This window comes from Ranitomeya imitator, chromosome 1, assembly GCF_032444005.1.
Source record: "Ranitomeya imitator isolate aRanImi1 chromosome 1, aRanImi1.pri, whole genome shotgun sequence".
Lineage (NCBI taxonomy): Eukaryota > Metazoa > Chordata > Amphibia > Anura > Dendrobatidae > Ranitomeya > Ranitomeya imitator.
In genome coordinates this window covers 1,052,300,920-1,052,315,506 of record NC_091282.1, presented here as the reverse complement: position 1 = coordinate 1,052,315,506, position 14,587 = coordinate 1,052,300,920, and positions in this window count along the sequence as shown.

Here is a 14,587-nt window from a genome sequence, read left to right as displayed (position 1 = left end):
CGCGCTGTGGGGGTTAGGTGCCGGTATCGCCGCTAGCTCAGGCCCCCCAGCACTTGCTATATTCACCTGTCCCCCGTTCCAGCGCTGCGCGCCGCCATCTTCCGGCTCCTCTGGCTGTGACTGGTCAGTCAGATGGCGGCGCCAGCGCGCATTAAGCGCGTCATCATTGCACCCTCTGAACGTCACAGCAGAGGACCCGGGAGACGGAGCCGCACGCAGCGCTGGATAAAATCAGAAAAATACATTCATGAAGTTCTGAAACACTGCGGGCGTGTTTGTGAGACCGAAGGGCATAACCAATTTTCAAACAGACCCTCAGAGGTGAGAAATGCCATTTTCCAGTCATCCCTTCCCGAATGCAGATAAGGTTATATGCTCCACTGAGATCGAGTTTGGAAAACCACTTAGCCCCAGACAATTGGTTATAAAGATCAGGAATAAGTGGGAGATGGTAGATATTTCTCACCGCAATTTATTTAGTTTCTGGAACTTGAGGCACGGGTGTAAAAAACCATCTTTTTTCTTAACAATAAAAGAATCCAGGCGTGAGACAGAATCAACAGGTGGGACAGAGGGACGGATGTGACCTTTGCGTAGATTATCAGAGATATAGTTTTTCATAGCGGTACGTTCTGGGCCAAAAAGATTGTACAAACGGGCTTTGGGCAATTTAGAACCCAGAATAAGATTACTCGTACAATCATGCGGACGATGTGGTGGCAAGACCCCAGCCTCTTTTTTGGAGAACATGTCCCCAAATTCCTTCAGGTACTCCGGAATACCCTCCAGATTAATGGCAGACACAAAAAGAGCAGAAAGACAACCACTGGAACAATTAGGACCCCATTTAACAATATCACGAGATCCTCAGTCTATAACAGGATTCTGCCTCTGTAACCAGGGGAACCCCAACACCAGTCCCGCAGGAAGATTATTCATAACATAACATGAGATTTGTTCCTGGTGCAAGGAACCCACCTTGAGGAGGAACTCCTCAGAGACAAAATTAATAACATATTCAGCCAACAGTGTCTTATCAATGGCAATGATATGGATGGGAATCTCTAACCTAACTGTCCCTAACTTTAACTTGGACACCAGAATAGAGTCAATTAAGTTCATGGAAGATCCACAGTCCACAAAAGCTGAAGTGGATACATAACCACATCCATTACATAGTTCCACCTCTAACAAAACTTTTTGAAATTATGAAAATGGTAACTGAGAGTCTGGGGGATCTCCTCGGCAATCACCCAGACTCGGAAGCTTGTTAGTCGATGGACAACAGGGGCAGTCCTTCTTCCAATCCCTTCATCGCTTCCTCTTCTTCTCCTTGGAGTTGGTGACACCAATCTCTATGGTCTCCATAAATTGCATCACCTCAGACTTAGCAGGCAATACAGGAATCTCACGCTGGATAATTCCTCTTTTCCGTAACCTCAGGTCTATATTTATGGCCTGGGTCATGGCCTCCTCTAGGTAACTGGGTGGCAGATGGAGAGCCAACGCATCCTTGAGATCATCTAAAAGTCCTCTCCTTAACTGGCATCTCAAAACAGTCATCCCAAAACACCTCCGTGTACCACCGTCTAAACTCAGAACAATACCGTTCAGTAGTGAGTTTGCTCTGGGAGAGACCCATGATCATGTTCTCTGTGACCCTAAAACAGTTTTGTTCGTCATAAATCATTCCTAATGTCTCAAAGGGATAAATAGCAAAACCTGAAACCAGACTGTAGCTGAGAAAAGTTAACCCCTGACATGACCAGACCGGGAAAAGAGAAGACAGGACTCAAAAACCGGTCTGGATCATGACACATGAGTCTTCTTGGGAATGATGCAACATGTTTTTCACACCTGAATTTGGGGATCCTCTGCCAGTCTTCCTTGCAGATTCTCTCCAGTTTCGTCACGTTGAATGGTGAATATTGGTGGACAGCCATTTTCAGTTCTCTCCAAATATGCTCAATTGGGTTTACGGCAGGGCTCTGGCTGGGCCAGTCAAGAATGGTCACAGAGTTGTTCTGAAACCACTCCTTTGTTATTTTAGCTGTGTGCTTAGGGTCATTGTCTTGTTGGAAGGTGAACCTTCGGCCAAGTCTGAGGTCCAGAGCACTCTGGAAGAGGTTTTCATCCAGGATATCGCTGTACTTGGCTGCATTCATGTTTCCTTCAATGACAACCAGTCGTCCTGTCCCTGCAGATGAAAAACACCCCCATAGCATGATGCAGCCACCACCATGTTTCACTTTTGGGATTGTATTGGGCAGGTGATGAGCAGTGCCTGATTTTCTCCACACTTAGAATTATCACCAAAAAGGTCTATCTTCATCTCATCAGACCACAGAATCTTATTTCTCATAATCTGGGAGTCCTTCATGTGTTTTTTTTAGCAAACTCTATGCGGGCTTTCATATGTCTTACACTGAGGAGAGGCTTCTGGCTTCTGTCGGGCCACTCTGCCATAAAGGCCTGACTGGTGGAGAGCTGCAGTGAAAGTTGACTTTGCGGAACTTTCTTCCAGCTCCCTACTGCATCTCTGGAATTTAGCCACTGTGATCTTGGGGTTCTTCTTTAACTCTCTCACCAGGGCTTTTCTCCCACGTTTGCTCAGTTTGGCTGGACGGCCAGGTCTAGGAAGACTTCCCAAACTTCTTCCATTTAAGGATTATGGAGGCCACTGCGCTCTTAAGGTACCTTCACACATAACGATATTGTTAACGATATCGTTGCTATTTGTGACGTAGCAACGATATCGTTAATGAAATCGTTATATGTGACAGCGACCAACGATCAGGCCCCTGCTGGGAGATCGTTGGTCGCTGAATAAAGTCCAGAACTTTATTTCGTCGCTGGACTCCTGCTGACATCGCTGGATCGGCGTGTGTGACACCGATCCAGCGATGTCTTCACTGGTAACCAGGGTAAACATCGGGTAACTAAGCGCAGGGCCGCGCTTAGTAACCCGATGTTTACCCTGGTTACCATGCTAAAAGTAAAAAAAAACAAACACTAGATACTTACCTACAGCCGTCTGTCCTCCAGCGCTGTGCTCTGCACTCCTCCTGTACTGGCTGTGAGCCGGAAAGCAGAGCGGTGACGTCACCGCTCTGCTTTCCGGCTCACAGCCAGTACAGGAGGAGTGCAGAGAAGCAGAGCGCAGCGCTGGAGGACAGACAGCGGTAGGTAAGTATCTAGTGTTTGTTTTTTTTTACTTTTAGCATGGTAACCAGGGTAAACATCGGGTTACTAAGCGCGGCCCTGCGCTTAGTTACCCGATGTTTACCCTGGTTACCGGCATCGTTGGTCGCTGGAGAGCGGTCTGTGTGACAGCTCTCCAGCGACCAAACAGCGACGCTGCAGCGATCCGGATCGTTGTCAGTATCGCTGCAGCGTCGCTTAATGTGAAGGGGCCTTTAGGAACCTTGAGTAGTGCAGAAATTCTGTTGTAATCTTGGCCAGACCATTGCCTTGCAACAATTCTGTCTCTGAGCTCATTGGCCAGTTCCTCTGACCTCATGATTCTCATTTGGCCTAACATGCACTGTGAGCTGTGAGGTCTTATATAGACAGGTGTGTACCTTTTCAAATCAATTCCTATCAGTGTAATTAAATGCAGCTGGACCCCAATGAAGGAGTAGAACCATCTCAAGGAGGATCACAAGGAAATGGGCAGCATGTGACTTAAACATGAGTGTCTGAGCAAAGGGTCTGAATACTTATGACCATGTGATATTTTAGCTTTTCTTTTTTATTAAATTTGCAAAAATTTCTACTTTTCTGCTATTTTTTTCAGTCAAGATGGGGTACTTAGTGTACATTAATGAGAAAAAAATGAACTTTTGTGAATTTGCCAAAAGGCTACAATGAAACAAAGAGTGGAGAATTTAAAGGGGTCTAAATACTTTCCATACCCATTGTATATATATATACTAGCTATTGAACCCGTTCTACGCCCGGGTGGCGAGCATTTATATTGGTATATGGTCTCCATCCTGGTATGTGCTGCTCCATCCTGCGTCCCCATCCTGTCATGAGCTGCTCCATCCTGCGCCCCCATTCTGACATGTGCTGCTCCCATCCTGCACCCCCATTCTGACATGTGCTGCTCCATCCTGCGCCCCCATCCTGCCATGTGTTGCACCCATCTTGTGCCCCCATCCTGTCATGTGCTGCACCCATCCTGCGCCCCCATTCTGACATGTGCTGCTCCCATCCTGCACCCCCATTCTGACATGTGCTGCTCCATCCTGCGCCCCCATCCTGCCATGTGTTGCACCCATCTTGTGCCCCCATTCTGTCATGTATTGCACCCATCCTGCGCCCCCATTCTGTCATGTGCTGCTTCCATCCTGCGCCCCCATTGTGAAATGTGCTGCTCCATCCTGCATCCCCATCCTGTCATGTGCTGCACCCATCCTGCACCCCATCCTGCCATGTGTTGCACCCATCTTGCGCCCCCATTCTGTCATGTGTTGCACCCATCCTGCGCCCCCATTCTGTCATGTGCTGCTCCCATCCTGCGCCCCCATTGTGACATGTGCTGCTCCCATCCTGCGCCTCCATTCTGACATGTTCTGCACCCATCCTGCGCCTCCATTCTGTCATTTGCTGCTCCCATCCTGCGCCCCCATCCTGTCATGCGCTGCTCCCATCCTGTGCCCCCGTTCTGTCATGTGCTGCTCCCATCCTGCGCCCCTGTTCTGTCATGCGCTGCTCCCATCCTGTGCCCCTGTTCTGTCATGTGCTGCTCCCATCCTGCACCCGTTCTGTCATGTGCTGCTTCCATCCTGCACCCCCGTTCTGTCATGTGCTGCCCTATTCTGTCATGTGCTGCTCCCATCCTGCGCCCCTGTTCTGTCATGTGCTGCTCCCATCCTGCGCCCCCATTCTGTCATGTGCTGCTCCCATCCTGCGCCACCATTCTTTAATTTGCTTCTCCCATCCATATGCCCCATACGTTGCTCCATTATGGTTGATGGCCCCCATAAGATGCTCCATAGTATATGCCCCGTACACTGCTCCATTATGGTTTATGGCCCCCATAAGATGCTCCATAGTGTATGCCCCCTGTACACTGCTCCATAAAGGTTTATGGCCCCCATAAGATGCTCCATAGTGTATGCCCCCGTACACTGCTCCATAAAGGTTTATGGCCCCCATAAGACGCTCCAGTGTGTATGCCCCGTACACTGCTCCATAAAGGTTTATGGCCCCCATAAGACGCTCCAGTATGTATGCCCCTGTACACTGCTCCATAAAGGTTTATGGCCCCCATAAGACACTCCAGTGTGTATGCCCCGTACACTGCTCCATAAAGGTTTATGGCCCCCATAAGACGCTCCAGTGTGTATGGCCCTGTACACTGCTCCATAAAGGTTTATGGCCCCCATAAGACGCTCCAGTATGTATGCCCCCGTACACTGCTCCATAAAGGTTTATGGCCCACATAAGACGCTCCAGTGTGTATGCCCCCGTACACTGCTCCATAAAGGTTTATGGCCCCCATAAGACGCTCCAGTGTGTATGCCCCCGTACACTGCTCCATTATGGTTTATGGCCCCCATAAGATGCTCCATGGTATATGCCCCCGTACACTGCTCCATTATGGTTTATGGCCCCCATAAGATGCTCCATAATATATGCCCCCGTACACTCCAAAAAGGTTTATGGCCCCCATAAGACGCTCCAGTGTGTATGCCCCCGTACACTGCTCCATAAAGGTTTATGGCCCCCATAAGACGCTCCAGTGTGTATGCCCCCGTACACTGCTCCATAAAGGTTTATGGCCCCCATAAGACGCTCCAGTGTGTATGCCCCCGTACACTGCTCCATAAAGGTTTATGGCCCCCATAAGACGCTCCAGTGTGTATGCCCCCGTACACTGCTCCATTATGGTTGATGGCCCCATAAGATGCTCCATAGTATATGCCCCCGTACACTGCTCCATTATGGTTGATGGCCCCCATATGATGCTCCATTGTATATGGCCCGTATGCTGCTGCGATATATAAAAAAAAAAATACCATACTCACCTATCGTCGCTGGGCGCCGAGTGCTGGGTGGCCTGAGCAGGCAGGGACACCGGCGCGCTGTGGGGGTTAGGTGCCGGTATCGCCGCTAGCTCAGGCCCCCCAGCACTTGCTATATTCACCTGTCCCCCGTTCCAGCGCTGCGCGCCGCCATCTTCCGGCTCCTCTGGCTGTGACTGGTCAGTCAGATGGCGGCGCCAGCGCGCATTAAGCGCGTCATCATTGCACCCTCTGAACGTCACAGCAGAGGACCCGGGAGACGGAGCCGCACGCAGCGCTGGAACGGGAGGCAGGTGAATATAATACTCATCCTCCTGGCGCGTCCACGGTCCCTGCCTCTCCGGTGGAGATCGCGGTGTGCGGTCAGTGTTTACGCATACCGCGATCTCCTGGGAGCGTCACTCTGTGGGGGCCAGACTGCGCCGGTGCTTGCGCTTGCGCAGTCTATAAAGGCTTCGGACAGAGTGACGCTCCCAGCATTAAATTATATATATATATATATTGTATATGTTTGATTTTTCTCTATTGTCAAACAATTAATTTATCAGACTAAGGCAGGGAGAAGAAGTACATGCCTCCAGTGAAATCTATTCAATAGCACCCACTTTGGACTTAACTATAGTTAACTCATTAGGTGCTGAATACCTTGCTAATTTCTCCACAATGTGGAGGTGAAATTAAGAAAATGCAAAAAATAAAAGTATTCTGCAATGCAGCCATTTCTACCTAGTGTGTCCAACTGAACTTGTACAATTTGGTTAAAGATCCTCTATAATGCTAGGTTCACATTTGTGGTTGAGTCTGCAGCGTCTCATCCGCAACCACATTGCAAAATGCATGCCAATGCATGCTAACGCTGCATTTTTTATCTGCATCACATTATGCATGATGGTTAAAAAAACGCAACATTTGCATGCATTTATATGTGTTTTTGCATGTGTTCGCTTTTTTTATGTGCATGCGTTTGATATTTCCAGGAGGGTGTGTCTCAATCAGTTCCTGGACATGCGCAGTCCGAAGTACACAAGCGCATAGAACGCATGCGTATGCAAAAACATGGGTACGCATGCGTTTCCATAGACAGTAATTTGTTTTTTACCACACTCATCCGCATGCGCATGCCTGCGCTTATTTGACGGAAATTTGCCGCCTCAAAAATTCTAACATGGTGCGTCAGCCACACCCAGCCGCACACCGTGAAAAAACGCATGCGTAAGCAAAAGCGGGTGAACACATGCAAACACATGCACCTGCGTCTACAATGTTGAAGATAAGAAATCAAGACGCATGCGGATATATGCATCAGAAACGCTGCGGACACAACCGCAAATGTGAAACCAGCCTAATAGCTTGTGTAAATAGCGGTTGAATCTTATTTGCTCTTTTTATTTCAGCATAATTAAAGTTTAAATGACATAATATCAAACTCCATTTCTATCATTTTAAATAACAGTGTTGGTAATGCATAACAATAGCAGAAAGTTTTATGATGTAGTATTTATGGAGGGCATTCATCTCTGGATAAATTGATTTTGACAGAATCAGCATCATATTAGGCAACAGTTATGTGCCTGAAAGCATATGCCATAACAACTTGAGTGCTGGACACTACTGATGTTGTGGTCCATCCTCAAATATTTAGACTGAATGCACTCAGGCAACTTGCTTTTAATAAAATAGTTGAAGGATATGATGAGAAGTCGCTGCGCATTTTTGTTAAGAGAATTTGTGAGTTCTGTAAAAATATACTAATATTGGATGGTGGAGAAATTATGTTTCCACTATTTTGTTATTGCCATTTATTCCATGGCGCTTTACATGTGAAAAAGGGTGCAGATATAGACAAATACATTAAACATGAGCAAAAAACAAGGCACACAGGTACATAAGGAGGGAGGACCCTGCCCGCGAGGGCTCACAATCTGCAGGGGAAGGGTGAGGATACACTAGGAGAGAGTAGAGCTGGTTGTGTGGCGGTTCAGTAGGTTGAGGATCACTGCAGGCTGTAGGCTTGTCGGAAGAGGTGAGTCTTCAATTTCTTTTTGAAGGCTTCTATGGTAGGAGAGAGTCTGATGTGTTGTGGTAGAGAGTTCCAGAGTATGGGGGAAGCACAGGAGAAGTCTTGGATGCGGTTGTGGGAAGAGGAGATGAGAGGGGAGTAGAGAAGGAGATCTTGAGAGGATCAGAGGTTGCGTGTAGGTAAGTACCGGGAGACCATATCACAGATGTATGGAGGAGACAGTTTGTGGATGGCTTTGTATGTCATTGGAAGGGCTTTGAACTGAAGTCTCTAGGCGATAGGAAGCCAGTGAAAGCCTCGGCATATGGGAGAGGCTGGGAAATAGCGGGGAGACAGGTACTGTAGATTAGTCGAGCAGCAGAGTGTAGGATGGATTGGAGTGGTGCCAGAGTGCTAGAGGGGAGGCCACAGTAGGAGGTTGCTGTAGTCAAGGCGGGAGATGATAAGGACATGCACTAGTGTTTTTGTGGTATTGTGGTCAAGGAATGAGCAAATCAGGGAAATATTTTTCAGTTTGAGATGGCAGGAGGAGGCAAGTGCTTGGATATGTGTCTTGAAAGAGAGGGCAGAGTCGAGGATCACCCTGAGGCAGCGGGTGTGTGGGACTGAGGAAAGTGAGCAGCCATTGACATTGATGGATAGGTCTGGTGGAGGGGTAGAGTGAGGTGGGGGAAAGATGATGAATTCTGTTTTGACCATGTTCAGTTTTAGAAAGCAAGCAGAAAAGAAGGCCGAGATAGCAGACAGACAGTGTGGGATCTTGGTAAGTAAGGAGGGGAGGTCAGACCCGGATAGGTAGATATGCGTGTCATTGACATAGAGATGATACTGCATACCGTGGGATTCTATGAGCTGTCCCAGGCCAAAGGTGTAGATGGAGAAGAGTAGGGGTCCTAGAACAGAGCCTTGAGGAACACCGACAGACAAGGGGCGAAGTGAGGAGGTGGTATGGGGGAGGGAGACACTGAATGTTTGGTCTGTCAGATATGACGAGATCCAGGGACAAGGCCAAGTCTGTGATGCCAAGAGATGAGAGGATCTCTAGCAGAAGGGTGTGTTCTACAGAGTTAAAGGCAGAAGATAGGTCCAGGAGAAGGAGGACAGAGTAGTGTCACTTGCTCTTGGCAGTTAGTAGGTTGCTGTTGATTTTAGTTAGGGCAGTTTCAGTTGAGTGATGGTGTCGGAAGCCAGATTGTAACCAGTCAAAGAGGGAGCAGGAGGAGAGGTGGGAGGACAGTTCAAGATGGACATGTTGTTCCAGTAATTTTGAGGCATAAGGGAGAAGAGATATCGGGCGATAGCTAGACATAGAGGATGGGTCAAGGGAGGGCTTTTTGAGGATGGGTGTGATCTTGGCATGTTTGAAGGATGAGAGGAAGACACCTGTTGTGAGGGAGAGGTTGAGGAGGTGTGTTAGGGTTGGGATGAAGACCGTGGCAAGGTTAGGGATGAGGTGGGACGGGAGTGGGTTAAGCATGCAGGTGGTGAGGTGTGATCTTGACAGGAGGGTGGAGAGCTGATCTTCTGCCATGGTAGAAAGGCTATTTAATTATAGTATGAATTTGAAAATAGGTATCCATTATTAGATGCATTTTCACAGCTGTAGTCAGAGGAAATTAGCTTTATTTGTATTTTTACTTTATCTGTTATTCATAGATTCAATGCAATTTTAAGACTTTTATTTTTGTTTTATTTTACCTAGAAGTCATATTTTCCACTGTATTTATTTTATAATAGCATTGTTATTACAATAATTCACCAAAATGCATTATACAAATGTGCAGGGCCAGGACGAGGGGTAGGCAGGGTAGGTGCCTGCCTAGGGCACCATTTTATAAGAGGTAATGGGGGCGCTCTTTTGTGAAGGTGTGATGTGGCTTAGCCTGACAGTGAAAAGGGAGTGTGCAGTGAAGGACATGAACACTGGCCACTGAACCATCCCATCAGAATGATAGAATCACTCATTGGCCAGTATTCCTGTCCTCCTGCTTAGCATTTCTGAGGGGAGGGGGAATGAGAGCTAAAGATGGCTGGCACCTACCAAGCTCAGCTGTCTGAAAAGTAGAACAGTTTACACTGTGTGTTGTTCCTGGTGAAAGTGGCTCCTGTCAGCTCTCTCCTGCTCTGTAGGCAGTCCTGGCAGAGCATTGGGCAAGGCGTTGTCTGCTGGGACAGTGCTGCTGTGAGCAGGAGGAGCCAAGGAAGACCCAGCTCATGTAGTGTAAAACCTCAGCTCCCCCAGCATAAAGCAGTGTGTGAATTGTGTGTATGTAATGTATGTTTCATAAGTGTGCTGTTAGATATTTCTGTGCTGTAGTGAACATTTGTTTTCCTGCTTACATGTGCTTTGTGCAATGTGAGTATATGCTGAGCATTTGTTGTGCAGCGTGTGTGCTGTGTACATGTGTGCATAAGTGTGTATGTTTATATATTTGATTGCATTATGCAAGATTCTAAACATACTGTATGTACAGTCATCGCTAAAAGTGTTGGCACCCTTGAAACTGTTCCACCAAATGAAGTATTTCTCACAGAAAATTACTTTCTGTGTATTGGAACAACACACACAAAAAAAAGGAAAACAAAGGAAAATTGGACATAATTTTACACAAAAGCCCCCAAATGGGCCAGACAAAATGGTTGACTCCTTTCCAAAATTAAGGGTAAACAACCTTGTCTCAAGCATGTCATTCTCATTCAAACTCACCTGTGCCAAGTCACAGGTGTTGGCAATATGAAAATCACAACTGAAACCAGATAAAAAGGGGTAGAAGTTGACTCAATCTTTGCGTTTTGCATCCTTCTGTGCCATTCTAAGCATGAAGACAGAAATAAGAGAACTGTCTGAGGACTTGAGAACCAAAATTGTAAAAAAATATCAACAATCTCCAGGTTACAAGTCCATTTCCAGAGATCTTGATGTTCCTTTGCCCACAGTGCACAACATAATCAAGAAGTTTACAACACATGGCACTGTAGCTAATCTCCTTGGACGTAGATGGCAGAGAAAAAATGATGAAAGGTTGCAACGCAGGATTGTCCGTATGGTGGTTAAGCAGCCGCAATCAAGTTTCAAAGTATTTCAAGTTGACATGCAGGCTCAGAGTGCATCAGTGTCAACACAAACTATCTATCAACATTTGAAGGAAATGAAACAATATGGCAGGAGACCCAGGAGGACCCCACTGCTGAATCAGAGACATGAAAAAGCTAGACTGCAGTTTTTCAAAATGTACATGAGTAAGCCAATATCCTTCTGGGAAAGCATCTTGTGGACAGATGAGACCGAGATAGAGCTTTTTGGTAAGGCACAACATTCTACTATTTGACAAAAAATGGAATTAGGCCTGCAAAAAAAAAAAAACCCAGTACCTACAGTCAAATACGGTCAAGGTTCAAAGATTTTTTTGGATTGTTTTGCTTCTTTTGGCACTGGTTGCCTTGACTGTGTGCAAGGCATCATTAAATCTGAAGATTACCAAAGGATTTTTGGGTTGTAATGTAGTGCCCAGAATCAGAAAGCTTCGTTTGCATTCTAGGTCTTAGATCATTCCAGCAGGACAATGACCCCAAACATACTTCAAGAGGCACCCAGAAATGGATGGAAAAAAAGCTCTGCAGATTTCTGACGTGGCCAGTAATGAGTCTAATGAGATCTAAATTCCATTGAACACCTGTGGCGAGATCTTAAAATTGCTGTTGGGAGAAAGCATATATGAGAGTAGTCCAAAATTTGAATTGAGACATGTAAGAAACTTGGTAGTTATAAGACGCAATTGATTGCAGTTATTATTCCAAAGGGTGTGCAACCAATATTAAGTTGCAGGTGCAAACAATTTTGTCCGGCCTAATTTTCTGGGTTTTATGTGAAAATGATGTCAAATTTGCCTTTTTTTTTCTCTTTTTTGTGTTGTTCCAATACTCACAAAGGAAAGAAACATTTTGTAAATATTTTTCCCAGCAATATGCACTCCTGAAGGGTGATGATGGAACACGATATTCTGATTCAAGGATGATTTTTATTTCAAACTAGAACACAACCGGTTTTGACTTCTTAGAGTCTTCCTCAGGTATAATATAAACATAAGGATGAATGACCTCGGGGAGATCAAAACATCAAACACCGCGGAGATACCATCACGTTTTTCTCAACGCAGTGTTCCAGAACACTGCCCCCATCCCTTATGGGAAATATGCAAATGCATGTAGAAAAGTCACGGAGACACCATCACGTGTTTCTCAATGCAAGCAATGAATAGCCAGGTCTTTCACTGGGAAGGAACAACCACGGGAAGGGCAGCAACCAAAAGGAAAACCACCTATGCCAAAAGATGGTATCCATCCACAGACAGTTGTTTCGGGGTATTTGCCCCTCATCAGTGTGGAGTAGGAAACTGGCTATTAGGAGCAGTGCCTAGTAAAAGGACTATAAACATAAGGATGAATGACCTCAGGGAGATCAAAACATCCAACACCGCGGAGACACCATCACGTGTTTCTCAACGCAGTGATCCAGAACACTGCCCCCATCCCTTATGGGAAATATGCAAATGCATGTAGAAAAGCCATGGAGACACCATCACGTGTTTCTCAACACAAGCAATAAATAGCCAGGTCTTTCACTGGGAAGGAACAACCACGGGAAGGGCAGCATCCAAAAGGAAAACCACCTATGCCAAAACATGGTATCCATCCACAGACATCCTAATAGCGAGTTTCCTACTCCACACTGATGGGGTAAACCACTGTGTGTTGGTGCATGGCAGAGCTCAGAAGGGAAGGAGCACCATTCAACTTTTCAATGCAAAATTGACTGGAATTGAGATAGGACGCCATGTCACGTTTGGAGAGCCCCTAATGTGCCTAAACATTGAAACCCCCCACAAGTGACACCATTTTGGAAAGTAGACCCCTTAAGGAACTTATATAGATGTGTGGTGAGCACTTTGACCCACCAAGTGCTTCACAGAAGTTTATAATGTAGAGCCATAAAAATAAAAAAACATATTTTTTCACAAAAATGATATTTTCGCCCCCAATTTTTTATTTTCCCAAGGGTAACAGAAGAAATTGGACCTCAAACGTTGTCTTGCAATTTGTCCTGAGTACGCTGATACCCCATATGTGGGGGTAAACCACTGTTTGGGCGCATGGCAGAGCTCGGAAGGGAAAGAGCGCCTTTCGACTTTTCAATGCAAAATTGACTGGAATTGAGATAGGACGCCATGTCACATTTGGAGAGCCCCTGATGTGCCTAAGCAGTGGAAACCCCCCACAAGTGACACCATTTTGAAAAGTAGACCCCCTAAGGAACTTATCTAGATGTGTTGTGAGAACTTTGAACCCCCAAATGTTTCACTACAGTTTATAATAAAGAGCCGTGAAAATAAAAATTCATTTTGTTTCCCACAAAAATGATTTTTTTAGCCCCCCAATTTTTATTTTCCCACGGGTAACAAGAGAATTTGGACCCCAAAAGTTGTTGTCCAATTTGTCCTGAGTACACTGATACCCCATAAGTTGGGGTAAACCCGTTTGGGCCCACGGAAGAGCTCGGTTTTACTTTTTCAACGCAGAATTGGCTGGAATTGAGATCGGATGCCATGTCGCGTTTGGAGAGCCCCTGATGTGCCTAAACAGTGGAAATCCCTCAATTCTAACTGAAACCATAACCCAAACACACCCCTAACCCTAATCCCAACCCTAACCAGACCCCTAACCCGAACACACCCCTAACCCGAAACACACCCCTAACCCCAACACACCCCTAACCCTATTACCAACTCTAACCACACCCCTAACTCCAACACACCCCAACCCTAATCTCAACCATAACCCTAACCACACCCCTAACCTTAACACACCCCTAATCCTAATCCCAACCATAAATGTAATCCGTGCACTAACCCAAACGTTAGTCTCAACCCTAACCCCAACTTTAGCCCAACCCTAACCCTAACTTTAGCCCCAACCCTAACTGAAGCCCCAACCCAACTGTATCCCTAACCCTAAGTGCAGCCCCAACGCTAACCCTTGCGGGAAAATGGAATTAAATATATATTTTTTATTTTATTATTTTTCCCTAATTAAGGGGGTGATGAAGGGGGGGTTTATTTACTATTTATAGCTTTTTTTTGTGTATTTTTATAATTGGCAGCTGTCACACACTGAAAGACACTTTTTATTGCAAAAAATAGTTTTTGCGTCTCCACATTTTGAGAGCTATAATTTTTCCATAATTTGGTCCACAGAGTCATTTGAGGTCTTGTTTATTGCAGAACGAGTTGATGTTTTTATTGGTAATAATTATTTTTACATCGCTTTATTCTGAGGACTATAACGTTTTTATTTTTTCGCTGATGACGCTGTATTACTGCTCGTTTTTTGCGGGATGAGATGACGTTTTCAGCGGTACCATGTTTATTTATATCTGTCTTTTTGATCGCGTGTTATTCCACTTTTTGTTCGGCGGTATGATAATAAAGCGTTGTTTTTAGGCTCTTTTTTTAGATCGGGTCGTTACGGATGCGGTCAT